The sequence below is a fragment of the Herpailurus yagouaroundi genome, unplaced genomic scaffold (assembly GCF_014898765.1).
Source record: "Herpailurus yagouaroundi ecotype Mexico unplaced genomic scaffold, PumYag 184, whole genome shotgun sequence".
Taxonomy (NCBI): domain Eukaryota; kingdom Metazoa; phylum Chordata; class Mammalia; order Carnivora; family Felidae; genus Herpailurus; species Herpailurus yagouaroundi.
Window position 1 is genome coordinate 40,362,549 of NW_024412415.1, and position 27,008 is coordinate 40,389,556.

The 27,008-nt window shown below is 42.8% G+C and overlaps 1 long non-coding RNA gene across 2 annotated transcripts; it reads right to left on the reverse strand.

Annotated features, from left to right (window-relative positions):
* Positions 1-4,155: 4,155 nt before the first annotated feature.
* Positions 4,156-27,003, reverse strand: LOC121042034 (uncharacterized). 2 transcript variants are annotated; one of them, XR_005795948.1, is made up of 6 exons: positions 26,861-27,003; positions 24,556-24,699; positions 10,125-10,248; positions 9,380-9,700; positions 9,118-9,167; positions 4,156-4,317 (listed from the first exon to the last, which is right to left on the reverse strand). It is a non-coding gene; the product is annotated as an uncharacterized LOC121042034 (long non-coding RNA). The 2 variants fall into 2 exon arrangements; XR_005795949.1 differs by lacking the exons at positions 4,156-4,317; positions 9,118-9,167 and having other exon boundaries at positions 9,504-9,700; positions 24,561-24,699.
* Between the last annotated feature and the right edge of the window lie 5 nt (positions 27,004-27,008).

Sequence of the window (27,008 nt, forward strand, 5' to 3'; positions counted from 1 at the left end):
CTGGGCAAACCCCTCTCCTCTCTGAGCCTCAGCAACCAACCATATCTGCATCAGCCCCTCCCAACGCTACACGGGGTCTCCAGAGCCCTGGTACACAGAAGTTGGTGGTTGCTGTGATTATGGCCATCCCAGCTCTTCAACCGGCTCTCTCCAGACTGAGGTGGTCTGAGGACACAAGACCACCCTTGGAAAAGGATCCTCACAGGGGCAGCCACTGACCCCAGAAACTGAGTCCCAGGCCTGCCACCCAGAAATCAAGCTCACTGTCAATGGAGCCTCTTTCTTTAGTAGATCCTTGCTCCTCAGAGAATCCTCGGATAGTTGCGAGAGTCCCAGAAGCACACCCCTTCCCCATCCACATGCCAGCCCCAACTCTGCCTGTCAGGATTCTATTCACCCTTCAAAGCCTCAGTCTGCGCACTGCCTTTCCAATCCCACAGAGCACCTCCTTGACTGCTGTCTGTCTCCCTCTCCCCCATCTGCCCCTCGGCACTTGTCTGATGCTGGTGAGCTCCCAGGCCAGGCCTCTGCCTCTAAATTGCCCCCAAGGCCTGCCAGAGCCATCCTGGAGGAAGCTCCAGCTGAGGGATGGAGATGGGGTGGAATTTACCAGGATGAAGTTCTATCCCCCCCCACCTTTCTTTCTTTCTTTCTTTCTTTCTTTCTTTCTTTCTTTCTCTCTCTCTCTCTCTCTCTCACACACACACACACACACACACACACACAGAAGTGTGCCCATACACACGCATACAAGCACACATGCTGTCTGGCTCTCCTCAACTTTTTGTGGCAATGCTAGCTTTCCCTCTAGCTGTGCCCAGGGTGGCTCTGGGCCTCTCCCCATTCCACCTTTCTCCTCACTGGGCCCCTGGTACATATTCCCACCCCACCCTTCCCTCTGGGACACGTCCTGACTGTGGGGCAGGGGCTGGCAGTAGACAAGGTGCCACCACACACCACAGTAGTCCTGTCCTTAGGAAAATATGGGGAACATGGTTTGGGAGATGGTCACCTATCGGCCTCAGGAAACTCCTACAAAATCCAGCGAGAAAGCAAATCTGGATCCTTCCCACTGAGGCCAGGAAAGTGGGCCCTGAAAAGCAAGATTAAAAAGGTTTTCCCTCTCTCTCCCCATTCACTAGAGAGCAAAGCAGCAGAGCCAACTTGTTCCCAATTGATGGGTTTCCTGTCAGCCCCCCCCTTCTCCTGTAGGATAGACCAGCTGTTGGTGCCAGATTAATGGCCACAATTAAAAGCAAAATGCCCTTGCTGTGGCCGACTGTCCTCCCACACCTGTGAGTCTGGAGGCTGAGCTTTAAGCCCTGGGAATGGAAGATTTGTAATGAAATCAGACAGGCCTCTTAACCGCTGATGGTATCAGGGCCCAGGGGAGATGCAGACTTATTTCCTAATCTCCTGCGGAGCATCTGTCAGCCCCACCACACAGCAATGTCATTCCTGTGTGCAGCAAGGACCTTTCATGGGGCAGATGGTCAACTGCCTGCCTGGCTACCCACCTGCCCACCTCTTCCGTCCCCTCCTCCAACCCCTTCCAAGCTCAGGCTGCACAGATATTCACAAGTATTCACACACATGCACACACCCATTCATAAGTTGCCTGCTGGGATCCATTTGAATAGACAGAAAAAAGAGAAAAATAAGAAGGTCTCTTTAGCAGCAATGGAAAACAGCAAAGAATACCATTGACAACAGAGTAATCATTCTGAGAGATTTCTAGAAGCTGAGAGGCAAAGCTGAGAACCTACGACCCACCAGAGAACTCTGGGGACCAGATTCCTCACCAGAGCCCAGGAGGCCCCCAACTCAGGGCGGCAGGACTGAGCAAAGTGGCTGGAGGATGCCTCAGAAGCTACATCCAGGCCACTCTTTGTCCTCAGGATTTACTGGATTATGACCACATGCTGAGTCAGTGAGGGGTCCAAGAGGCCTGCATAGCAGAGGGGATAGGACCATACAATCACAGCACAGGGAAACCATGAGAGGGACTTGACCGAGCAGGGGCAGCTCCTGCCATACCAGAAACTTCTCTACTGCTATTGGCTCTAACGGCCCACTCCTCTCAGGAAACCCTGAGATCCCATTAGTAGGAGGTGTAGGAGTGGGTGGGTGGAGAGCAGGTGGCATGGCCTGGACTCTACCTCTCCCTGGCCCCAGTCTCTCAGTGGGAAGAGTTCCCCAGGAGACCTAGAACATGAGACACAAGGAATATTGTCTCTCCTGTCCCCACATGGCCATTTGCTCTCAGTTCATGCTCTTGGAAGGACATATTTCCTGTCCACACCCTCCCCAACAAGGTTCAAATTAGGTCAGGAAACCCTGTGTGCTACATCCTCCTCTTGTCATTCATAACACACCTTACCTTAAAGGCTCTGAGAAATCCTGCAGTAACTTTTTTGCCTAATTTACATTCAGTGCAGTTATAGGTCTTGAGTGTGCAGTTCAATGAATTTTGACAAAATAACATACCCATATAACCCACAGTCATCAAGATTTAAAACACTTTCATTGCCCCAAAAAGTTCCTTCATGCCCCTTTCCCATCATCTCTATACTTACCCCAGAGGCAACCACTGTATGACTTCTATGACAATAGATTAGTTTTGCCTGTCCCGAAGCTTCATATACATGGATTCTTATACAGTAGGTGCTCTTTTGTGTCTGGCTTCTTTCACTCAGCGTGATAATTGCAAAATCCATCCATGTTGCTGCATGTGCCAGGAGTTCGTTATGTTTAATTGTTGAGGAGTAGTCCACTGCAAAAACATATTTATTATAGTTTGCTTATCTCTTTTTGTTTTGTTCAAGCAAAAACCTGGAAAACCCTTAAATATTTAGGGCTTTCCAGTTTTTTGCCTGAACAAAACTACTACAAACACTTCTCTACTAGACTTTGTGAGCACGTGTTTTGCATTTTTCTTGCGTCATTATTCCTAGGAATGGAATTTGCAGGTATATGCAAACTTTGTTCTCCAAAGTACCAATTTACACTTCCCCCAGAAATGCATGAGACTTTCTGTTATTCCATATCGTCACCATTACTTGGTATTGTTTCTGCAGTAACTTTTTAAATTTTTCGCTTAATTCCTCACTTCCCACACTTATTAGACCACTGAACTATTTTTCCTATAAATCCTTCTAATCTCCCACGGAACTAGTGTGCTGTAGAATTCACTGTGGACAGTGAGGATCTGGACCTTCACTCATAAATAGGAGAGGGGCACCTGGGTGTTTCAGTCGGTTAAACGTTGGACTTCAGCTCTGGTCATAATCTCACGGTTTGTGAGTTCAAGCCCCGCATTGGGCTCTCTGCTGTCAGCATGGAACCTGCTTCAGATCTTCTGTCCCACTCTCTCTCTCTGCCCTTCTCCAGCTCTTTCTTTCTCTCAAACATAAATAAACATTTTAAAAATAGGAAAAATCAAAATGTTCAGTCACAACAACAAATCACCAAACTATGAGGAGAAAGAAAAGCTCAAAAGAAGGGATCAAGGCAAGAAGTCAGAAGAAAAGGCCTACAGGGAAAAGGAGTGAATTCAATAAATAACTTGGAAATTATTCTGAGATTCAAGAGGATGTCACATAGATAAAACTAGAGCGGGCTACTGTGAAAGAGAAAGAGAACTCAGAAATTACAAACATGACTGCAAATGTGAATGCCACTTTAGAAGCATCTATAAGGGAAATGCTGAAAACACAAAGGCACATGGAGAGAGAACCAAGAGATCAAGAAGTGAGAGGAAGACATCCCCAGAGTAGAGAAAGGCTTGAATTCACAGATTGAAAAAGCACACTACATCTCAAGGAAAGCTTGGCAAAGAACAAGATCAACAGCCTTTGGTCCTGGTACGTAAACAGACTAAATAAAGGGACAAATTGAAGACCTCAGAAATAGAAATAATATGAGAATTTAGTTTAGGATAAAGGTAGTATTTTAAATCAGAAGGGGAAAACCATCACTCAAGAGTCTTGGTACAACTGTGTATCCAGAGAAAAAGATGGCTCGCCATGTTATTTCTTATTCTAAAGCAAATTCCAGATGGATTTTAATTGTAAAAATGAAACTATAAAAATAATAGAATCAAACATATATACTAGATAAGGGGCCATACTAAGTAAATTCCTGAAACATCAGCAGCTTAGTACAATAGTTTATTTTTTGCTCATGTGGAGTCTGACTGGAGGAGATGGGAAGAGCTGGGGACTTTGCTGTCCACAGTTATCCAGAGACTCAGAGTGAAAGAAGTTGTGTCGTCTTCAACAAGTGGTCTCCAAGGCCTCCCTGAGCATTGACATCCATCTGTGAGTCAGAGAAGGAGAGAGAAGTCATGCATGAGACAGCACACATGTCCAAAACAGGAAAGACAAGTGGGAATAACTTGAAACTGAGGGAATTTAAAAATGATAAAAGGTTTCTCTGCATAACCCTATGTAAATATATTTGAAAAATCTAGTTGAAATATGGTGATTTTCTAAGAATAGATTATTTATCAAAACTGACCCCAGAAGAGATAGAGAGTCTAAACAGATAAATCTCAGTGAAAGAAACAAAGTTGTGAATGAGCCAATCCCTAGGGGCACCTGGGTGGCTCAGTCGGTTAAGTGTCTGACTCTTGATTTCAGCTTAGGTCATGATCTCACGGTTCATGAGTTCCAGCCCCACATCAAGCTCTGTGCTGATAGTGCAGAGACTGCTTGGGATTCTCTCTCTCTCTCTCTCTCTCTCTCTGCCCCTCCCCTGCTTGCTCTCTCTCAAAAAATAAATAAACTAAAAATAAATAAATATTTTAAAAATTAATAAAGAGCCAATTCCTAAAAAATGTCAGAGGGGAGCTTTCTAAAGCTGAAGAAACAAATATTCTCAATGCTTATTAAGTTATTCCAGGGAATAGAAAAAATAAGGGCATGAAGAGACAATGTGAAATTATCTAGCAAATGACTATGGAAATTCAGGTGGCCTGGTAGTAAGCAGACTGTTCGCTGGGGGCTACCTTTACCTCAGCAGCCAAAGTTCAATTTTCCACCAGGCTAACCAGGTGCTAGCAGTTAGTGTTCTAGACAACTCTCTGAAAAGCTGGTGTCTAAATTTAAATCGGACTTCTGGACTTGTCTTACGCCAGATTTATCTTATTCAGTGGGTGAATTATACTCTATTTAATTCTTAATGTAAATAGGGAATTATATGTTCAAATACATTTGCTAATAAAGATAAGCACTAATAATATGGATATGGGATATGGAAACTGAAAACCACAAGAGGAAAAGCAACAAAATTCAGAAGAAGGAAAAAAGGTAAGAATATTGAAAAAGAATAATAAACAGAAAAAATGAAATAGAATGGCAGAAAGACCAAACATTTCATTGTTACATTATAACTGTGAATTAAATTTCTTTATTAAAGATAAAGCCCCTAATATTGGGCATGCACACACATATTCTTGGATACACTCACATGCATAAATCTGATGATACACCAGTTACAAAATACTCACTTATAGCAAAATGACAAAGATTAACATTGGAGATCTGGCAAAGAGATCTCAAGCAAATACTGATGAAAAGAAAGCAGTGCAGAGTATGCTCATATCAGACAAGGTAGAATTCAAGACAAGACACATGTTAAACAAGATAAAGAATGCATTTTTTCCTCAGTAAAAAACACAGTCTACCAAGAAGATGTGAAATAAAAAGGGACTTTATCCAAACCATAGTCACAGTGGGAGAATTTATCTAACCCAGAATCAAACTGAGTAGAGGAAAGAGAAGTTTTGAATATCAAATTTAACAAGCTTCGTGTGTAGCCTCAAAGCAAACTCTGTGTTTTCTTTTCAAATTCTCATGGAACAATAACAACAACTGACCACACACCAGGCCACAAAGATCTCAGTAACCAAAAAGTATATATTATGTGGGCCACGTTCCCTGATCACAATGTAATCAATCTAGAAAATCGACAACAAAAGGATAACACCTTCACCTCAAGCCTAACCACTTGGAAATTCTCAAACATTCCTCTAAAAAGCTCAAGTTAAATTGAAAAATGAAATTAGGATTACAAACTGTCTGAAATTATTAACGAGAATATTTCATATCAAAACCTAGATAATCTGATATATATATATATATATATCCACACACCACACACACAATGGAATATTACTCAGCCATAAAAAAGGATGAAATCTTGCCATTTGCAACAACATGGGTGGAGCTAGAGAGTATAATGCTAAGCAAAATAAGTAAGTCAGAGAAAGACAAATACCATATGATTTCATGCATATGTGGAATTTAAGAAATAAAACAAATGAACAAAAGGAAAAAAAAAGAGACAAAACAAAAAACAGATTCTGAACTATAGAGAACAAACAGATGGTTACCAGAGGAGAGCTGGGTCAGGGAGTGAGTGAAATAGGTGAAGAGAATTAAGAGTACACCCATCTTGATGAGCACTGAGTAATGTATAGAATTGTTGAATCACTATATTGTACACATGAAACTAGCATAACTGTATATTAACTATATTGGAATTAAAATTTAAAAACTTAATTAAAAAAATTAAGATCTGAGCAGACTGTGCCATGCCTAAGAAAAAAGAAAAATCACAAATATGTATCATTAGAAAGGGCAAAACATGTAAAAACTTAGATAAAAAGTAGATGGCTATTGTGGATAAAGTGAATAAATTACTAGAAATATATCAATTACCAAAATGGACTCATGTGGTGGAAAAATTGCATGGTGCAATAACTACAGAAGAAAATGGAATGACTGTGCAGGTTCTATCCACCAAAACACATAAATACCTAGACAAATTCAAAGTAAAATTTGACAAACTATTGAAGCACAGATAATCTTATTTAAACTACGTAGGACATAAAGATGGAGAGAGACTCTTTGGCAAGGCTGGCATACCAAACTCTAATACACAAAATAAATGTTGGAATTATAACTACAAGAGCAGATGCAAGAAGAGCAGGAAGGCTGGAGCACAGATTTCCCTGAGGAAGAAACTGTCACAATGGGAGTTGCTGTGCGTGTTCACTCGGGCACATAAGTGGCCTGTCACCCAAACACAGCTGTGGGGACATCTCTTAATCTGTGTCCCTGCCCTCTCCTCACTCCCACCATGATCCACACCTATGACTTCATGGGGTGTTCCTTGCACACAGCTGGTCCCCTGGATGTGGACTGCTGTGGTGCTACTGTCCCAGTTGGAGGTGGTCCCAAAAGATGGTGGGGAAGAGAAATTCTCTCAAGGACAGAATGTAGAACAGTACCTCATCCTGACCACTTTCTCTGAAAGCCTGAGATACAGATCTACATTGGTTCATGGGCAATAGCTAGTGGTCTAGCTGGACAATTGGGAGTTTGGAAAGAACAGGATTGGAGGTTGGTGACAAGGTGGTCTCGGGAGAACGTGAGTGGATCTCTCAGAATTGACCCAGAAGCAGAGACTGCTTGTGTCCCATGTTGATGCTCTCCAAAATGTGCCCACTGTGAAGGAAGTTCTCAATGATCAGGTGGACAAGATTCCTACCCAGTGGATGAGTAGATATCTTCCCAGTGGATGAGTAGATAGCTTCTTCCCTGAGCTTCCCTCATCAGTGGATGAGTAGATAGCTTCTTCCCTCAGCTACCACCGGGCCCACTCAAAAATAAAGTGGGTTTGGAGGCAGGAACAGAGACCACCTATCCAAGTAAGGAGTTGACAGCCTCTCCAAAGCTGAAGCAGCCACTGCCACTAACAAGACTCTAATTTCCAGTAGTGGAGGCCAATTCCACAAATCCAATGTATTGCAGTAGAGATGACCTGTCAGCATTTGATAGCAAGTTGGTTACACTGGACTCCTTCCATCAGAGAAGGCTCATGGTTTGTCCTCATTGGGATAAATATTTGTATTGGAGTTAAATATGCATTTCCTCTCCTTCATGCTTCTGTCAGGACCACCATTAGTGCACTTAATAAACGCCATCAGAACAACCCACTCAATACTGTTTCTGCCCAAGGAACTCACTTTACAGTAAAAACAGAAGTGAAGCAATGGGCTGATGGACATGGGATTCATGGGGCTTACCACACCCCAGGAGAGTTGGACTGATAGAAAATAGAATGAAAAAAAAAAAAGAAAATAGAATGGGCTGTTGAAGATCAGTTATAGCATCTTGGTAGACAACCTCTTGCAAGTTTGGGATATTGTCCTCTAAGACATGGTATGTGGGCTCAACCAGCAACCAATTTATAGTGATAAAATTTTGGCATTTGTCACTATTGAACCAAATAACCCCCCTTTCAAAAAAAAATTTTGTTCTTATATCTGCTCTATATCTGCTGGTTTAGAGGTTTTGATACCCAAGGGAGGAAAGCTTCATTCTGGGGACATATAGGACGTTAATAGTGCCAACCAGCCAGTATGGGCTCTCTATGCCACTGGATGAACAGGCCCAAAGGAAGGTCATGGTGTTGGCTGGAATGATTGATTAAGATCTGTGCTGTACAATTTACAGCCAATGTGGCCATTATAAATTAATTTAAATTAAGCAAAATTAGAAATTCCGTTCCTCAGTCACAATAGCCACACCTTAGCTGGTCAGTATCTACACATGGCTATTGGCTACCATATTGGGCTATAGCATATAGCTATTGTCTACAGAATTAGGCAGAGCAGATGTGGAACATTTCTATCACTGCAGAAAGTTGCATTAGACAGTGCTGATTTAGACTATCAAAGGGTAATAGGGAGGTTATCACAACAAGACCTGAAGAAATGAGGTTGACTCTCGGGGAACCCTCTGCTTTACCTGCTAGTACTGGTATGAGTGGTGGTCAAAATGGAAGAAAATCTACACAAACATATTATTTATTATTTACTTATTAATTTTTTAAGAGAGAGAGCATGGGGGAGAAGGGCAGAGAGAGAGAATCTTAAGCAGGCTCCATAGTTAGTGAGCCCAACACGGGGCTCCATCCCATGACTCTGGGATGAAATCAAGAGTTGGGTGCTCAACTGACTGGTGCCACCCAGCTGCCCCACAACAAACAAATTTAGGCGGGACCACCAAGTCTCAGACCCCTCAAGAATAATGGTCCAGGCAACCTTACCAGATAAAGAACCCCTGCCAACTGAGGTGTTGGCTGAAGGCAAAGTCAACCTGGAATAAATGGTAGAGGAGGGAGGTCACACCTTAGCCAAGGCATAGAGCCCCATATTCCCTACCCGCAGTTTCTTCCTTGCTCAGCCATGTGTATATTCATATATTTTAAGGAATTTATCTTATATTTCCCTTTAATCCACTATTGTATATACTGTTTGCAGAATATTGGGACAGGATTGGGACAGAATTAGAGAAGGAATGGACCTTACCCCAGAAATCTTGGACTTGGAGTTGTATAGAGTAACAATAAAAGAGTGAAAACATCGTCAGTTTGGCAGGCTGGAACTTTGATGGTGGTGGTGGTGGGGGCACTATAAGCATGAAAAGCAGGCAGAACTGTGATAGGACTTTATTGGTTATTTTGGCTGCTCCGAGTTTGTCTCTCCCAATAACCTTCCCATGTTAGTTTAAGTAGAGCTGGTTTCTGTTGTTTGCAAACAGAACTTCTGACTGGTACAGAAGGATAAATATTGGCAAGGAATTGACCACATGGCTATTTGCAGATGACGTGCTTGTCTTCCTAGAAATTCCTGGAGAATCAATAGGGAAAAAAAAATAGAAAGCATTAAACAATTAATGTGGTGACCAGATATAAAATTGCTTTCCTGTTTATCAGCCTTCTTCTGCAAGGAAATTTAATTTTTAAAATCCCATTTCAAAAAACATAAAATAAAACCCCATTTTCCATGTAAAATAAAACTAGACCCACAAGGGCCTTGAATGCCAGACTCTTTTGTCTTGATGGTGCTGAGGAGCAAAAGAGAAGGTGTGAGATCGTCTAGACCCATCAGAAAGCTGAACAGGGGAGTGTGCAGGAGGGTGAGGGCTCCGGAGACTCATGCCCCCTGGTACATGCCTGTGGCTGCTGCCCTCTGGGCCCAGGAGGGGCGCTGCGGCTTGAGAGCAGTGACAGCGGTAGTGCGTGCTGTGCTGGTGGGGCGTGCAAGGGCTCACCCACGGGAGGGCAGGAGGGACAGGAGTTCTGGTGTGGTCTCCAGAGGGTGAGTCAGTGCCGCTCCTCAGGCCACAGCAGATCCACGTTTTGTGGGCCCTTAGGCTTGTGTACATTGGAGGATTTCTGTAAGGAAAATAATAAAAACTATAAATACAAAATCAGGTATGAACATGAATAATTACTGGGAATGAGAAAAGAAACCAAAACAACCAACAAAACAATGTATAAGAAAAGCTGACATAGTACAAATATGACAAAATCCCCCCAAATAACACAAAATTCCCCCAAAAGTTTCTTTCGGCTTCACGACTTATTGATAAAGTTGGAAATTTTCAGGATTGTTGCCAAATTGGGGGAAACCTCTATCAAATATCTTTCATAAGTGAGCGGTAAGATTGCAGGGGGGAGGACCAGTCTTAAATATTTGGAATTGATGGCTCATTAACCAGAGCAATTCAGATGCATTCTTAAATTGCTGCTACATTGTTTTTAGCTACATAATTGTGTAAGAAAATTACTCTTGCGCTATGTACACTGTAGTTATTGATGAGTATGTGTAGGAGTTTTGTCACTGGAACACTTGTTTCTCTGGGCCGTCTTGTTCTGTTGGGGATTTCATGTGCCATTTCATCTGGAAATACGAGACCACATCAGGACAAGATGCATCAGTTACACTGAGATGTGATTCCATATAATGAGATGCATAAAACATACAACTTTACCCAGAAGTACTTGCTACTTGTAGGACTCCTACAGTACACAAGCCCTACTAACGATGGAATTCTGACATTCTTTGAGAGGAGAGAATTTCCGTTTTGTCCGGGCATCCATGAGAAATGAGTCCTATGTTCTGATGGTGGAAGCATTTTTTACCGACCAGCTCTGGTTCTGTACATTTCAAACCTTGTTTCTCCTCCACAACCTGCCAGTACTGGGTGCTGACACATTCATATTTCATATAAATACATATTTCAGTATGACCTCTGGTCTGCACCTTTTTGTCATGATAATGGGTGAGTTGGCATGGTGGGTATTGCTGGGCAGGAGTATTATTGCCAAACGGCTAGCAATAATTTAGTTATACATCAGAGTGATTGTAAAGTACATAACTATATCCCACTAAACCAAATCTTCAATTCAACTTCCCCTTGGTCAGGTCCCAAAGATGTCCACAGCTATCCAACACCATCCAACATGGTGGAAATATGACATGGGAGTTACAGTGGAAGAGGCAGTAATCTTAATGGAAACATTTCACTTCTGTAAGTTTTACAGAAACATTGTGACCATGTAAATGCATCACTAAGATCCTTCACAGGACTTTGGAGAAGATCTGTGTGGGTTTAATTGACATCACAGTATACCCACCTTTGGCTTTGGCTTTCAAACCAGGGGTTGGGGAACCAGGGAATAGTCCCATTAATCATTCCTCTCACTGAAAATCACAACACAGTCCACACCACATACCTCATGCTCACCCTCTCATCTATTCTCACTACAACCTATGAGGCAGGAAATAGCATTCCCGGGCCACAGGTGAAAAAGGGAGGCCCAGAAAAGAAGGACTCTTAGCCAGGGTCACACAATCAACAAGCAATACAGCCCAGCTCTTGTGTCCAGTCCAGGGCTCAGTGCCTACACAAGGCCTACACTGTCACATTTGCACCCACGGTCATCCTGACAGAGAGACAAGGAAGGTGTTATGCTTCTATTTTATAGAGGCAGTAGCTATTATAATTACCTCTCATACCTGCACCCACAGGACGGTTGACAAGCCACTTGTACATCCATGAGTTTATTTAACTGTAACAGCAATCTGCAGGGAGTGTTATCCTCTTTTCTGATAGAGGAAACTGAGGTTCATGGAGGTCATGTGACCTAATTAAAGTCCAACAGCAAGGCACTCCAAGGAGGCACTCCAAACCAGGTCTCCTCACTCTTGGTTCAATGCTCTTTTCACTGCACTTTGCTTTCTTCCCCATTAGAGATCAAAGGAACCCCAGAGTATCCTCTAGTCCCATTCCCTTTTGCCACAAATGAGAAACTAAAGCCCAGAGAAGGGAAAGGACTTGCCCAGGTAACACAGATTCTTAACCTAACTGTCAAGTCTGTGTCTCTGCCTCATTTCTCCAGGAGACTTCATCTGCTCCCCCATGTCTAGGGGACCACAATGCTGGCTGGATCTTTGCCCTGACCTCTGACTGACCCATATACCAAGTAAGCCTATCACTGTCTTACTGCCCAAACCCCTCTTTTGGGAAATAGTCTCCAACCACAGCTCCCACTGAAGAGGGAGGGTATCTTAGTCAGCCCTGTTTGTGCTGCGTAGCCCTGCCCCATGGCCACATCTCATTGGATGATACCTATGAGGGAGGCCAATCCTATATGAGCAAGGCTAGACTTAGGCACTCTGGTGCAGGGCCAGAGTAGGTGGGCAGTCTGAGCACTGGAAGGAGCCCAGACAGACTCAAATTTGGAGCCGCTTGGCGGAAAGGCAGGAGCACAGAAAAGAGACTAGGGGACCCCAGAAAGAGCCTCTGCTCTGTTCCTTTACCAATCCCATGATTCCTAGCAGTAACGGAGTCCAGGTTATTTTTCTCACACTCCCCACATTGAATGGGTTCCCATGAGTGGTTTTTTTGTACCATACAACTTAGACACTATAGAATTAATTTATTTTTATTTTTTAACTAGTCTAATGGGTGGTACAATCATATGGTTCACAAATCTAAACAAAAAAGATACATTTGGAAGTCTCACTCCCACCCCTGTTTCCAAACTCTATTCCTTAGTCCCCAGAAGGGACTTTTCCCACTTTTATTTATTTCTGGTGTATCTTTTTCAGCATTTCTTTATGCAATTATATGCAAGTGTGAATATATATATTCTTACTACCTCCCCCTTCCCATGCTTAAACAAAAGAGCATACTGGTGATTTGGGACTTTCTGTGGTTCCATACAAATTTTAGGATTGTTTGTTCTAGCTCTGTGAAAAATAATGGTGATATTTTGATAGGGATTGCATTAAATGTATGGATTGCTTTAGGTAGTGCAGACATTTTAACAATATTTGTTCTAATGCATGAGCATGGAATGTCCTTCCATTTCTTTATGTCTTCTTCAATTTCTCTCATCAATGTTTTATAGTTTTCAGAGTACAGGTCTTTCATTTCCTTCATTAAGTTTATTCCTAGGTATCTTACTGCTTTTTTATACAACTGTAAATGGAATTGATTCTTTAATTTCTCTTTCTACTGTTTCATTATTGGTGTATAGATATGCAACAATTTCTGTATATTGATTTTGAATCCTGCAACTTTATTGAATTCATGTATCCATTCTGGTAGCTTTTTTGTGGAGTCTTTCTTTTTCTATATAGAGTATCATATCATCTGCAAATAGTGAAAGTTTTGACTTGTTCCTTGCCAATTTGGATGCCTTTTATTTCTTTGTGTTTGATTGCTGAGGCTAGGACTTCCAGTACTATGTTACATAAAAGTGGCAAGAGTGGTAAGACATTCCTGTCTTATTCCTGATAGAGGAAAAGCTCTCAGTTGTTCCCCATTGAAGATGACATTAGCTGTGGGTTTTTCAGATATAGCCTTTATCATGTTGAGGCACGTTCCCTCTAAACCTACTTTGTTGAAGGTTTTTATCATGAATGGACGATATACTTTGTCAAATGCTTTTTCTTCATCTATTGAGGGGATTATATGGTTTTTATCCTTTCTTTTGTTAATTTAGAGTACCACATTGATTGATTTGCAAATATTGAACCACCCTTGCAACCCAGGAATAAATTCCACTTGATTGTGGTGAACGATTTTTTAATGTTTTCTTGGATTTGGATTGCCATTATTTTACTGAGAATTTTTGTATCCATGTTCATCAGGGATATTGGCCTGTAGTTCCCTTTTTTAGTTGAGTCTTTATCTGTCTTGGTATCAGGGTAATGCTGGCCTCATGGAATGAATTTGCAAGTTTTCCTTCCTTTTCTACTTTGTGGAATAGTTTGAGAAGAATAGGTGTTAACTCTTCTTTAAATGTTTGATAGAATTCACCTGTGAAGCTATCCTGCCCTGGACTTCTGTTTGTTGGGAGATTTTTGATTACTGAACCAGTTTCTTTGCTGGTTATCAGTCTGACCCCGAATAGTCAAAGCAACCTTGAAAAAGAAAAGCAGGGTGCCTGGGTGATCTGACTTCAGCTCAGGTCATGATCTCATAGTTCATGAGTTTGAGTTCCACATCAGGTGAGCCTGAGCCCCGTTTTAGGTTAGCACGAGCCCCACTTTGGTTAAAACATGAGCCCCGGGTGAGCCCCATTTCTCTCTCTCTCTCTCTCTCTCTCTCTCTCTCTGCCCCTCGTGGGATTCTTTTTCTCTTTATCTGTCTGCCCCTTGCTCACTTGTTTTCTCTCTCTCTCTCTCTCTTTCTCTCTCTCTCTGTCTCTCAAAAAAGAAAAAAAAAGAAAAGCTGGAGACATCACATTTCGGAACTTCACATTATATTACAAAGCTGCAGTGATCAAAACAGTACAGTACTGGCACAAAAATAGACACATAGATCAATAGAACAGAATAGAAACCCCAGAAATGAACCCACAACTATCTGGTCAATCTTTGACAAAGCAGGAAAGAATATCCAATGGAAAAAAGACAACAAGTGGTCTCTCCAACAAATGGTGCTGGGAAAACTGGACAGCAACATGCAAAAGAATGAATCTGGACCACTTTCTTATGCCATACACAAACATAAATTCAAAATGGATTAAAGACCTAAATGTGAGATGGGAAATTATAAAAATCCTAGAGGAGAATACAAGCAGTAATTTCTTTGACATTGGCCGTGGCAACTTATTTCTAGATATTTCTCCTCAGGCAAGGGAAACAAAAGCAAAAATAAACTATTGGGTCTTCATCAAAATAAAAAGCAGCTGCACAACAAAGGAAACAATAAAATGAAAAGGCAACCTATGGAATGGGAGAAGATATTTGCAAAATGATGCGTCTTTACATATTTAGTATGCAAAATATATAAAGAACTTACAAAACTCAACACCCAAAAAACCAAAAATGGGCAGAAGACATGAACAGACATTTTCCCAAAGAAGACATACAGATGGCCAACAGACACATGAAAAGATGCTCAACAACATTCATCATCAGGGAAATACAAATCAAAACTACAATGAGATATCACCTCACACCTGTCAGAATGGCTAAAATTAACAATACAAGAAACAACAGGTGTTGGCAAGGATGTGGAGAAAGGGGAACCCTCTTGTACTGTTGGTGGCAATGTAAACTGGTGCAGCCACTCTGGAGAACAGTATGGAGGCTCCTCAAAAAGTTAAAAGTAGAACCACCCTATGACCCAGCAATTGCACTACTAGGTATTCACCCAAAGAATACAAAAACACTAATCAAAAGGGATACATGCACCCCAATATTTATAGCAGCATTATCTACAATGGACAAATTAGGGAAACAACCCAAATGTCCACTGACTGATGAATGGATAAAGAAGATGTGGTATTTATATATAATGGAATATTAGTCAGACATAAAAAAGAATGAAATCTTGCCATTTGCAATGATGTGGATGAAGCCAGACAGTATTATGCAAAGCAAAATAAATCAGTCAGAGAAGGACAAATGCCATATGACTTCACTCATGTGAAATTTAAGAAACAAAATAAATGAGCAAAGGGGAAAAAAAAGAGAGAGAGAGGCAAACCAAGAAAGTGGCTCTTAACTATAGAGAACAAACTGATGGTTATCAGAGGAGAGCTGATAAGCTCAAGGAGAGAACTTGTGATGAGCACCTGATGTTGTATGAAAGTGATGAATCACTATATTGTACCCTTGAAACTAATATTACACTGTATGTTAACTAACTGGAATTTAAATATAAACTTAAAGACATTTTTTTTAAAAAGTAGCAGTGGCACCTGGGTGGCTCAGTTGGTTAAGTGTCCAACTATTGGTTTCAGCTCAGATCATGATCTCACTGTCCATGAGTTTGAGCCCCACATTGGGCTCTGCACTGACAGTGCAGAGCCTGCTTGGGATTCTCTCTCCTCCCTCTCCCTCTGCCTCACTCTTTTCTCTGCCCTTCTCTCTCTCTCTCTCTCTCTCAAAATAAGTAAGTGAACTTTTAAAATAAGTAGCACACTATATACATTGCTCTGTATCTTGCTATTTTCATGAACAGTCCTGGAAATCATTCCATGCCATAAAGTGATGCAATTTTCTTTACAATCAAAGTCCATGGTTCATGTTTGGGGTTCAACTAACCCTGCCAAGGTGTGAGATGCCACTCCCCCCCCCCCTCCCCTGCCGAAGCCTGTCATTTCATGTAAAACAAAAGAGAGGCAGTATCAGGAAATATTCCCGGTCTCTCAGCTGGTGGGGAGAATGGCAGAAGTGAGGCTTTGAGGGGCGCCTGGGTGGCTCAGTCGAAGCATCTGACTTCAGCTCAGGTCATGATCTCCTGCTTTGTGAGTTCAAACTGGGTCAGGCTTTGTGCTGACAGCTCAGAGCCTGGAACCTGCTTCAGAGTCTATTGTCTCCCTCTCTCTTCCCCTCCCCTGCTTGCTCTCTCTCTCTTTCAAAAATGAATAAAAATTAAGAGAAGAAGAAGAAGGAGGAGGAGGAGGAGGAGGAGGAGGAGGAGAAGGAGGGGGAGGAGAAGAAGGGGAATGAGAAGAAGAACAAGTGAGGCTTTGACCAGTGTCTGCCGGAGACTGAGGCGCCCGACCTAGGGACCTAGGGCTTGGCCATGGCAGGGATAAAAGCCCATCATCATCTTACCACAAGACTTGCTGGCCTCTGCCCCTCTTCAGCTTCCTCTGGTTTCTTCCCCTGTGGAGTTTAGAAATAGGTCTCTCAACTACTTCATATCTTCTCCCCATATTTCTCTTGCACAGAACTGCTCCACCCACTGAGTCAGTGACTGTAGAAACCGGAAAGCTGCTAAGGCCTCCCTTGCACGTCCCCCCTCTCCACCTGCCTCGGCACTGCTATGCTCACCTCTGCCCCTGGAGGGTCCTCCCTCCCCCATGGCAGCAAGGACTGCGGGCCCAGAACAGGCAGCTTCCCTTGCCCTCTGCTTGTATCCATGGCCTTAGGGAGGCTGTGTTTGGCTCCCCTGCCTTTACCCTCTGCCTCCCTCGGGCTTCCCTGGCCCCTGGCCCCTGCTTTTCCACACCCCTTATTCCTGCCCTCTGCCTAGTGCCCCACCCGAGGCACTGGGCTGCCCTGGGTGCCTGCCTCAGAATCACTCTTCCCATTTACTCTTTCTCCTTCTCCCCCACTTCTTTATTCCATTCTTCTGCAAATTGCTTTTGAAATTCTATTCCTGCTCCAATACTCACTTCCACTGAAATGCCTTTCTTGACTTTCCAGCCTGCTCCAACACCCCACCAACAATTTACTGCTGGTCACCTCCTCTTGTAGTGAATTGTGGTGCATTTGTCTTTCATTCTTCTCTCTCCTTGCCATCTCTCTCTCTTTTTTTTTTTTTTTTTTTTTTTTTTTGCTTCTGGCTTTGGTAGGGCCATTGCACCGAGTTGGTGTCAAGTGCATCTCTATACCTGAAAGGAGTGATTATTTTACTTTATTTTATTTTATTTTATTTTATTTTGTCTTATTTTATGTTTATTTATTTTTGAAAAGAGAGAGAGAAAGCAGGTGAGGGGCAGAGAGAGAAGGGGACAGAGGAGCTGAAGTAGGCTTCTACGCTGACAGCAGAGAGCCTAATGTGGGGCTCAGACTCACGAACCAGGAGTTCACGACCTGAGCTGAAGTTGGACACTTAACCAACTGAGCCACCCAGGTGCCCCAGGAGCGATTATTTTATATGACTGCACGTGCACTGTCGTCCCCAGCAGGGCCTGAGAGCCCCTGCTCCAGCTACTCCTTCAGTCGGGAAAACTCCCTGCACCCTAGGGGGACGCGCAGAAGAATAGGACGTCCTTGCTGCCCTGCAGGATCCCCCAGTGTGTTGTAGAAGACAAGTCCTGTGCAAGGATAACTGGGGACTACAGGTTGTATTTGTGGTGGAACTTCATCCCCTTTAGTAATTGTTAAGCATTTTTTGAGCATCTATTATGTGTCAGGCATCGTGCTGTTACTTCACTTACGTTGCCTCATTTCATTTTAACAACCACTGCAAGTTTGGTATTGTTAACTTCACTGTACAGATGAGAAAACTGAGGTGAGAAACGTGAGTAACTTACATGAGGTGACATAGGAGGTTCAGAGTCAGGATTTGATTCCAGGATGGTTTGACCCCAACGCTAGGTTCCTTCACTGGCTAGAGCAGCCCTCTCTCAGCTCTGATAGCAAAAAGGAGCAGCTTTCACACTGGTTCCTTACCTTGCCTCTTTTCTACCCTCAGTGTAACAGGCTGGGGACAGAGCTGGCCCCGGAGGATGGAAGAGGGCAATTGGCCTGCACGGGGCTGGGGGGTGGGAAGCAGTGCTTGTCTGTTTGTCTGCACACATGCACAAGGACACAGCTAGTAGGGACAGTAGATCTTATGGGAGTAAATGAGGCTATCCTTGCCTTTTTAATGCACTAGCATCTTCACTTGTGTGGAAGCCTTAATACCACCAGAATCACATCTGATAGGAACCCCTAGTTCAAAAAGAGCTACACCCTTTGATCAACAAACCATTACTGAGGACTTCCCATAAGTGGGGCATGGAATAAAGAGATGCATGAGAAACAGACCTTTCTCCTAAGAGCTCATAACACTGTCCATCACCATGTGGCAAGTAGCTTGACAGAAGAATGCCTGGGGGCTGGGGGGCTGTCAGAGCGCAGGGAAGAGGATTTCACTCAGCTTGAGGAGGTAGATCAGGAATCCTTCTTGGAGGTGATGCCTGAGCTGAATTTTAAAGGATGAGCAGTCTTTCAAGTAAAGGCAGGTGAAGAGGGCATGCCAGCCCATGTGTGTAATGTGTCCAAAGGCTGGGAGAGGAGAGGGGGCAAGGCAGTTTTGGAGAACAGTAAATAGTTGAGTATGACCAGAGCCTCCGCCAAGGGCTTTGTTACAAAGGGTCATTTGCCAAGGTAGGAGTTTGGTCCCTGTTCAGTAGATAAAGAGAATTAATAAAATCCTTTAAGTGAGGGTAAGGCATGGTCAGAGTTGCATTTTAGAGAGATCATTCCAGGAGAGGTCTTATTCTAAATGGTGCCCGGAGAGCAGCCCCTATTATAGCCCCCAGTACTTCTTGCACAAACACACACAAAAAACACAAAAATGCAAAACAATTCTGAAAATCAAAACTGACAGATAATCAATTACGAGATTCTGAAAGACAAAACAATTGCTTGTCCATGCTTCAACTAGGAAACAAAGCAATCCACTGACATACATAAAGATAGAAATACACCTAATTCTCTTTGTCATCCAGAGACCCCAAATATTTAACAACTAGAAAATGGCACAACTGCCCTTTTGCTGTCATGGGCTGCTTTTCTGAGGTAGCCAGTGCAGTGTTCTCAACTTCCTGTCCTTTTTCTTCTTTTGTAAAGATTTTATTTTGAAGTAATTGCTACACCTAACGTGGGGCTCGAACTCACAACCCTAAGATCAATAGGGAGGAAGAAGTTAGAAAAATAAAACAGAGGGCACTTGAGTGGCTCAGTTGGTTGAGTGTCCGACTTCGGCTCAGGTCATGATCTCACAGTTTGTGAGTTCAAGCCCTGCATCAGGCTCTGTGATGACAGCTCGGAGCCTGGTGCCTGCTTTGGATTCTGTCTCCTTCTCTCTCTGCCCCTCCCCACTTGTGCTCTGCCTCTCTGTCTCTCAAAAATAAATATATGTAAAACAATTTTTTTTTAAAAATAAGACAGAAAACTAAGCCCAAGTAAAGTGGAAGAAAGGAAATAACAACAAAAATGAGTCAAATTGAAAGGCAATTAATTTATTAATTAAATTTAGCAATGTTGCTGGATCCATTCTCCGTATACCAAAATCAGTAGTACTTCTACTAACCACCTACAGTTAGTGAAATTCAACAATGAGACCATTTACAGTAACATTAAAAAAGCAACAAATTTATAGGAACACATCTAGTGAAAGGTGTACAAGACCACATACTATATTACTGAGAAAAATCAAAGAAAACCGAAATCAAGGGAGGAGGGGATGTACCATGTTCATAGATTAAAGGACTAAGAATATTCATACCAGCACCATTCTAAATACCCTAAACTAGAAACAACCCAAATGGTCCTCAACAATAGAATGCACAAATTCAGCATGATGTAATCCTACAACTGAATACATTCAGCAATGAGAATGAACAAACTTCTGCTGCATGCAGCAACCCAGATGAATTCCATAAACATCATATGGAACAGTACGCATTTATTTCATTTATAAAAAGTTCAAAAACAGACAAAATGACTCTATGGTGTTAGAAGTCTGGATAGCAGGAGATAAAGACAAAGAGGGGCTAGGAGAGATTTCTGATGTTAGTCATCTGTTTCTTGACCTGGGTGGTGGCTTCATAAGGGTGTTTGCTTTGTTATAATCAAGCCATACATTTATGGTTTGTGCACTTTTCTGAATATGTTTTAATTCAAAAACTCAATAAAAAAAGAATAATTCAGGAAATGGAAAATTGTGATATAAAGGACTTACAAGGTTTCTCAAATTCCATGATCCAGATGAATTCTGTGTCATATGTGGATACTGCAGCTCAGCAAAAGAGCTGAGCACTTTATAGTTATTCATTTATTTAGCCCTCTCTGATTAAATAGTGTTCTATGAAATAGGCAATACTCTTATCATCCACCTACCCACTCTCAATTTGAAGATAGTTGCAAAAGTCTGGAAAAAAAAATTAGTGAATATCATTTCTCATTTTCCAGGTGAGAAAACAGGCCCAGAGAGTTTAAAAAAAAATTTTTTTTTAACACTTACTCATTTTTGAGATTGAGAGAGACAGAGCATGGGTAGGGAGGGGCAGAAAGAGTGGGAGATACAGAATCAGAAGCAGGCTTCTGATGCTGAGCTTGAACTCATGGACCGTGAGATCATTTCCTGAGCCAAAGTCAGAAGCCCAACCAACTGAGCCACCCAGGCACCCCAGGCCCAGAGAGTTTAAAGTAACTTCCACAAAGTCAAAAGATAACTAAGGAGTAAGAACCAAGAGTCAAACCTTGGCAGTTTAGTCCCAGGACTCATGCCCTATGCCACTCTGCAGAGTCAGCTGTTTCTCTTCCATTCCACTCCTTCCCCAGTTCCTGGAACAGTGTTTCTCAAGCTACATAATTCATTCCACAGTCCATGTGGTGTCTTTGCCCATGTTTGATGACACTAAAAACAATAGCGCTTCCTATTGTATTGCAGCACTTGCCAATAATGGACAAACTTTTTAAGAGCTTGGAACCCTGTGCCAGGAAAATCACTGAACAAAAAGTCTTCTGTATTTTTGTCACTAGAAGCAGAGTTGGGAAGGGCACATAATACACATGTTCACTGCCAAGAAACTTGCATAATGATTTTCTGCATCTTTAAAGCCCTGAATCCATTAAGGCTTTTTAACTGGTATTTACCACACAAAGGGCAGATATTATCCATATCCATCCCCAAGCTCCTCTTCATGCCATCTTTTATCTAGAACTGTTAAAATTGCTCAGTTAACTATGCATAAACATGTGGAATAATCAGTATTCTCAGCTATGTAAAAATGCAGAAAAAATTTTTAGGAAATATACCAATTATGAACAGTAGTTATCTTTGGGTTGTAGCTTTTTGCGTTGGTTTTTATTTTTTTATTTTTTGGTATCCTCAAATTTTCTACAATGATTATATGTCACCTTTTAAATAATACAATTTTTAAAATCAGCTCAGAGTACATAAATTTTTATATAATCATGTAATCATAATTATGTCAAAATGTGTATATAGTAAAAGACTGGAAGTTTTATTATTATTGTTAATAATAATTTTTTCTGGATGTAGGGCAATGAGTTTTTTCTCATTCTACTTTTTAGAACTTTCCAATTTTTCTGTAACAATCATATCAGTCAAGATTCTTGATTGCAGGGGTGCCTGGGTGGCTCAGTCAGTTAAGTGTCAGACTTCGGCTCAGGTCATGATCTCACTGCTCGTGAGTTTGAGCCCCACGTCAGGCTCTGTGCCTGCTTCAGACTCTGTTTCTGTCTCTTAGCCCCTCCCCTGCTCATGCTCTGTCTCTCTCTTTCTCAAATATAAATAAAAAATGAACATTTAAAAAAAGAAAAAAAAGATAAAAAAGATACTTGATTATCAAGAGTGGAAATTGAGTCCAGCTACCTTAAGCAGAAAAGGCTTTATTATAAGATCATAAAGTGTTTCTCACTATCTTTTGGAAGCAAAGGAAGGCTTAGTAGGACAGAACCCAACCAAGGCCAAACCAAGGTCAACGATTTGGTTAGGAGACTGTCACTGGAACTGCCACCCAGGCACTCGTAGCCATTGCTGCTGCTGGACTCCCGATGCCCGCATTGCTATAACAAATATACTAACTGTCCCTCTGTCTTTGTGTCACTCTTTCATGGTCCAGATTTCTGGGCAGGATCCCCTGATTCACTAACAACAATCATGTGCCCATGTTCTAGCTGCCTGAGCTTAGGGAGGACTGTCTGGCTCTTGACTGGGCTTCCCACAAGGTTCATACAATGGGGATCCTTCCAAATAGGGAGTTCAAATGTGGGATAGCTCAAAAAAAAGATAAATGTCTACTACACTCAGATATTGTTACTATTATTATTATTGTTATTTGCAATGTCTCAGATCAGGCTTCAGAGCTGGTCTAATAAAGATACTAATCACCATAAGTAGGCATTGCTTTTATACTGGGAATAATAATTTTTTTTTTTATAAAACACAGACACTTTGTGTCTGTCACACAACATGGATCAGAGTGCATTTTACTTTACACAGTGTGGATTAAAAAACGGGGTTTTATTGGGAGAAGTTATAAGCCAAGGATCAGTGAAAAAAGGCCACGAGACTCTATCTTCCCCTTGTTCCCCAGACAGGTGTGCCATGGTCAAGTGCCGCAGGACACAGACTGGGTCTGTGTTTCTGGGGATGGACCTCACACCCTTATTTGCTCCTTTTTTTCTAAGTGCAACTTTGCCAGTGAAGGTAAAATCAGATTGCCTGAGCACTGGGCAGTAGGAATTTATAGAGTGCCAGGAGTTACCCGAGAAGGCTACTTTTCTAGAAAGGAGAAGTCTCCCGGTGAGTGGAAGGAGCCAGCAAGGGATAGTATGGGTACTGACACCCAGGTCTTGGCCTGGATGGAACGATGGGTGTGCTGTTCATTGAGCGAAACAACACAAGCAGAAGAGGGATAGGGTAGGCTTGGGGAAAGCGATGAGTTTAGTTTGGGACGTGCTGAGTCTGGAGTATGTATAAGTCACTCCCGGACAAGGTCAGGGTTCCCATTATACACCCCCCACAGCAGCCTGCACCTCTCTTTTGTATTGCTAATCCTGAATGCACTTTAATCAATAACTGCAGAATTAGTATTGAATCTTTATTCCAGATCATGAGTTCCCAGAGGTCTTGGCTCAGGTCTAACTACTTCACTGTTATATCCCCAGCACTTGGCATTCAGTCAGGCACAGAGCAGGTAACCAATACATATGTGTTGAATGAATTAATGAATCTCTGTGGAGACCTAGAGCAGGCAGTGGGATATGTGGATAGGAAACTGAAAGACCTGGGATGAAGATCTAGATTCAGGAGAGTTCCACACTTAGATACTGAATTCAAGGCACTGGGTAAGCTGGGTTACCCACTGAGCCCAGGTGCGTTGAGAAAACCAAGGAGCCTAAGCCAGAACCCTGGGAAACACCATCATACCAGGGAGGCAAGGAGAGGAGCAGCCAGAGGTAGGTAGAGAACTAAGAGAGAGGGTGGTGTTCTGGAAGCTAAAGGAGAAGAGAGTTTTCAGCATGGTGGAGTGAATGGAGTCAAATGCTGTCAGTTAGGAGTTCTCGTAAAATGAAAAACACCAATACTTGTGAAGTTCTTGTGTGCCAGGCACTGTTCTAACAGCTCTCAATGTATTAACTCCCTTAATTTTCAAGACCACCAAGTGAGATGGGTGTTATCATTATTGTTCCCTCCCTAAAACGAGGTTACTGAGGCACAGAGAGGCCACCCAGCTAGGAAGTGGGAGGGCTGTATTCTGAACCTAGGTTATCTGTTTCCCAGGTCTGTGCTCTTCACCATTATATCTGCTGCCTCAGAGAAGAGGTAGCCGGTGGGTCACAAGTAACATCAGGGGGAACAAATTTCAGCGGGGCTGTGGGGTGAAGCTACAAGGCAATGAGAAAAAAGGGGAGTTGGAAGCAAGAGAGTCAAGACCAGAAGTCCAGCCCTTCGCTACAAAGAGTGGTCCAGCTACACTGACCCCACCTGGGAGTCCATGAGACATGCAGAACCTCGAGCCGCAGCCAGCTCTTCTGAATCAGGTTTTGCAGTTTAACAAGCTTCTTGGGTGATTCATGTGCCTGGTGAAGTCTAGTTGGACTAGATGATCTTTCAGGAACTTAGGCTGTGAAGAGAGAGAGAGACAGAAGAACACAGTGTTAAGTGAAAGGTTTTTTTAGGTTGGAGAGCCTTGAGCAGGTTTATAGACTGAGACCAGTGGTTTGCAACTCCTGTAACATCCTAGAAGCATCTGGGTGCTATTAAAAAATACTAGTTTCCTAAGGCCTACCCTCAGAAAGTCTGTGGCCCAGGTGATTCTAATGAATCTACATGGCCTACCCAAGGGGAAGGCACAAGTAAGGAAGGACAGGATGGAGGTGGAGACGCCAGGGAATAACAAAATGGATGAAGGTCTCCTCAGGGAAATGGGAAGGGATGGGGTAAGGATGAAGAAATGCAAAGATGTTTTGTGGAAGGAGGGAAAGCAGTAACAATAAAGCAGAGAGAAATGTGTAGAGGGTGGGGACCCGCAGGCCTGAGAGCCATGATTGGTTGATTCTTTAAATGCTAACTAGGACATGCATGGTGTGAGAAGAGGGTACTTGAAGTCAGATGGTGTTACTGGCCTGCTCAGGGCCTTGCAGTATGTTTCCATCACACATGGCTTACTAGGCCCGTGGTGACTTCATTCTCTGCTCTCCACTGACCTCCAGTACACCAACCTCTTCAGTATTCCTTTTCCCACTGACCATGTTCCTGCCTCGGGGCCTTTGTACTTGCTCCTCCCACCTACGGGCTGTTGTTCCTCCAGATACTCACATGGCCTGTTCCCTTACTTCAGTCAGGTCTCCTCCAATGCCGTCTTCTCAGAGAAGACTTCCCACATCACTCTCTATTCCCTTTCTCTGAATTGTTTTCTGTTACTGCCCAACATCAGGTCATAAAGCTACTTGCCTATTTGTTTCAGTCTGCCTTCTCTACCAGAACACAAATTCCATTGTCTTGTTCACTGTGGAAAACCCACCGCCTAGAACAGTGAGGCACAGAGGTGTGCTTGTAAAAAGTTTGATGAGTGAATAAATGACAGGTGCTGCTTGGTGCAAATAAATAGGATACTGAAATAAATGAACAGGTATTGCTGACAGTGCTTGGGGAAAGTGACTAGGTAGGGAGATTGAGGAAGAATAAGATGAGTAAGGACAAGTAAACAGGCAACTTAAAGGCCTGACCGAGGAGGAAGCAAAGAGTTGTAGCAGCAAGAAAGACTATGGTTTCTGCACTACACCAGCAACTCTGTGTTGGTCTGGGAAAGTCTGTTAATCTTCTAAACCTCAATCTCCCCATCAGTAAAATGAGGTTGATGACCATAGTATCCTCCACATAAGTGTATGATGGGGGTTAAGTGAGCTAGTAGCTCTGGGTGGCTCAGTTGATTAAGCATCGGATTTAGGCTCAGGTCAGGATTTCATGGTTGGTGGGTTCAAGCCCTGCATCTGGCTCAGTGCTAGCAGTGCAGAGCCTGCTTGGGATTCTCTCTCGCTCTCTCTTTCTCTGTCCCTCCTCTACTCACACTTTCTCTCTCAAGAGATAAACTTTTTTAAAAAATGTAAAGAAACTATAAGCTCTCAATACGTGCTAATTACTGTGATCAATCCCAGATCATGGGAAGAGTGTGAAATGTTGCCACCTAAAAAAAAGTTTCTGTAATCATTCCAAGTGTTGACCCAAAATGTCCCATCCTGATATAGCCTTGACTTGTTACCTTGCCACCACCCACCATCCACACAAACATGTCTCTGCTTTGCCAAAGCCATCAGCAGCCTTTTCTCCTTTCTTCTTTTTTAAGTGTTTATTTATTTTTGACAGAGACAAGCACGAGCACGAGCACGGGAGAAACAGAGAGAGAGGGAGACACAGAATCCGAAGCAGGCTCCAGGCTCTGAGCTGTCAGCACAGAGCCCGACATGGGGCTTGAACCAACAAACCATGAGATCATGACCTGAGCCGCAGTCGGACCCTTAACCTATTGAGTCACCCAGGCACCCCACCTTTTCTCCTTTCTGATGACTCTTCCGAGAACTACCCTAGCGCCTGGCACAATAAGTTCTCCATAAATTGTTGGAGTTCACTACAATTCTCCCAAACAGTGCTGCTTAAGTGTTACCTTGTCAGGAAAACCTTGATGTGAATTTGTGGCTCTGGCCTTTTTAAGGAAGATGGGCTATGTACAAAGACAGCATTCTACGGGCTTGGAATCATCTATAAGACTGGCATAGTAAACATACCTCAATAGGACGGGAGTGGGTTTGTTCCTCTGGAACTTCTCTGATATGCCTTAGGCGTCCAAGGGCGGCCAGAGGCCAAGAGCTGGTGCGGAACCGTCGACTCCTTTAAAAGGCGTGGCCTCGCTGTAGCCGCCGCGGGAGTGACTGG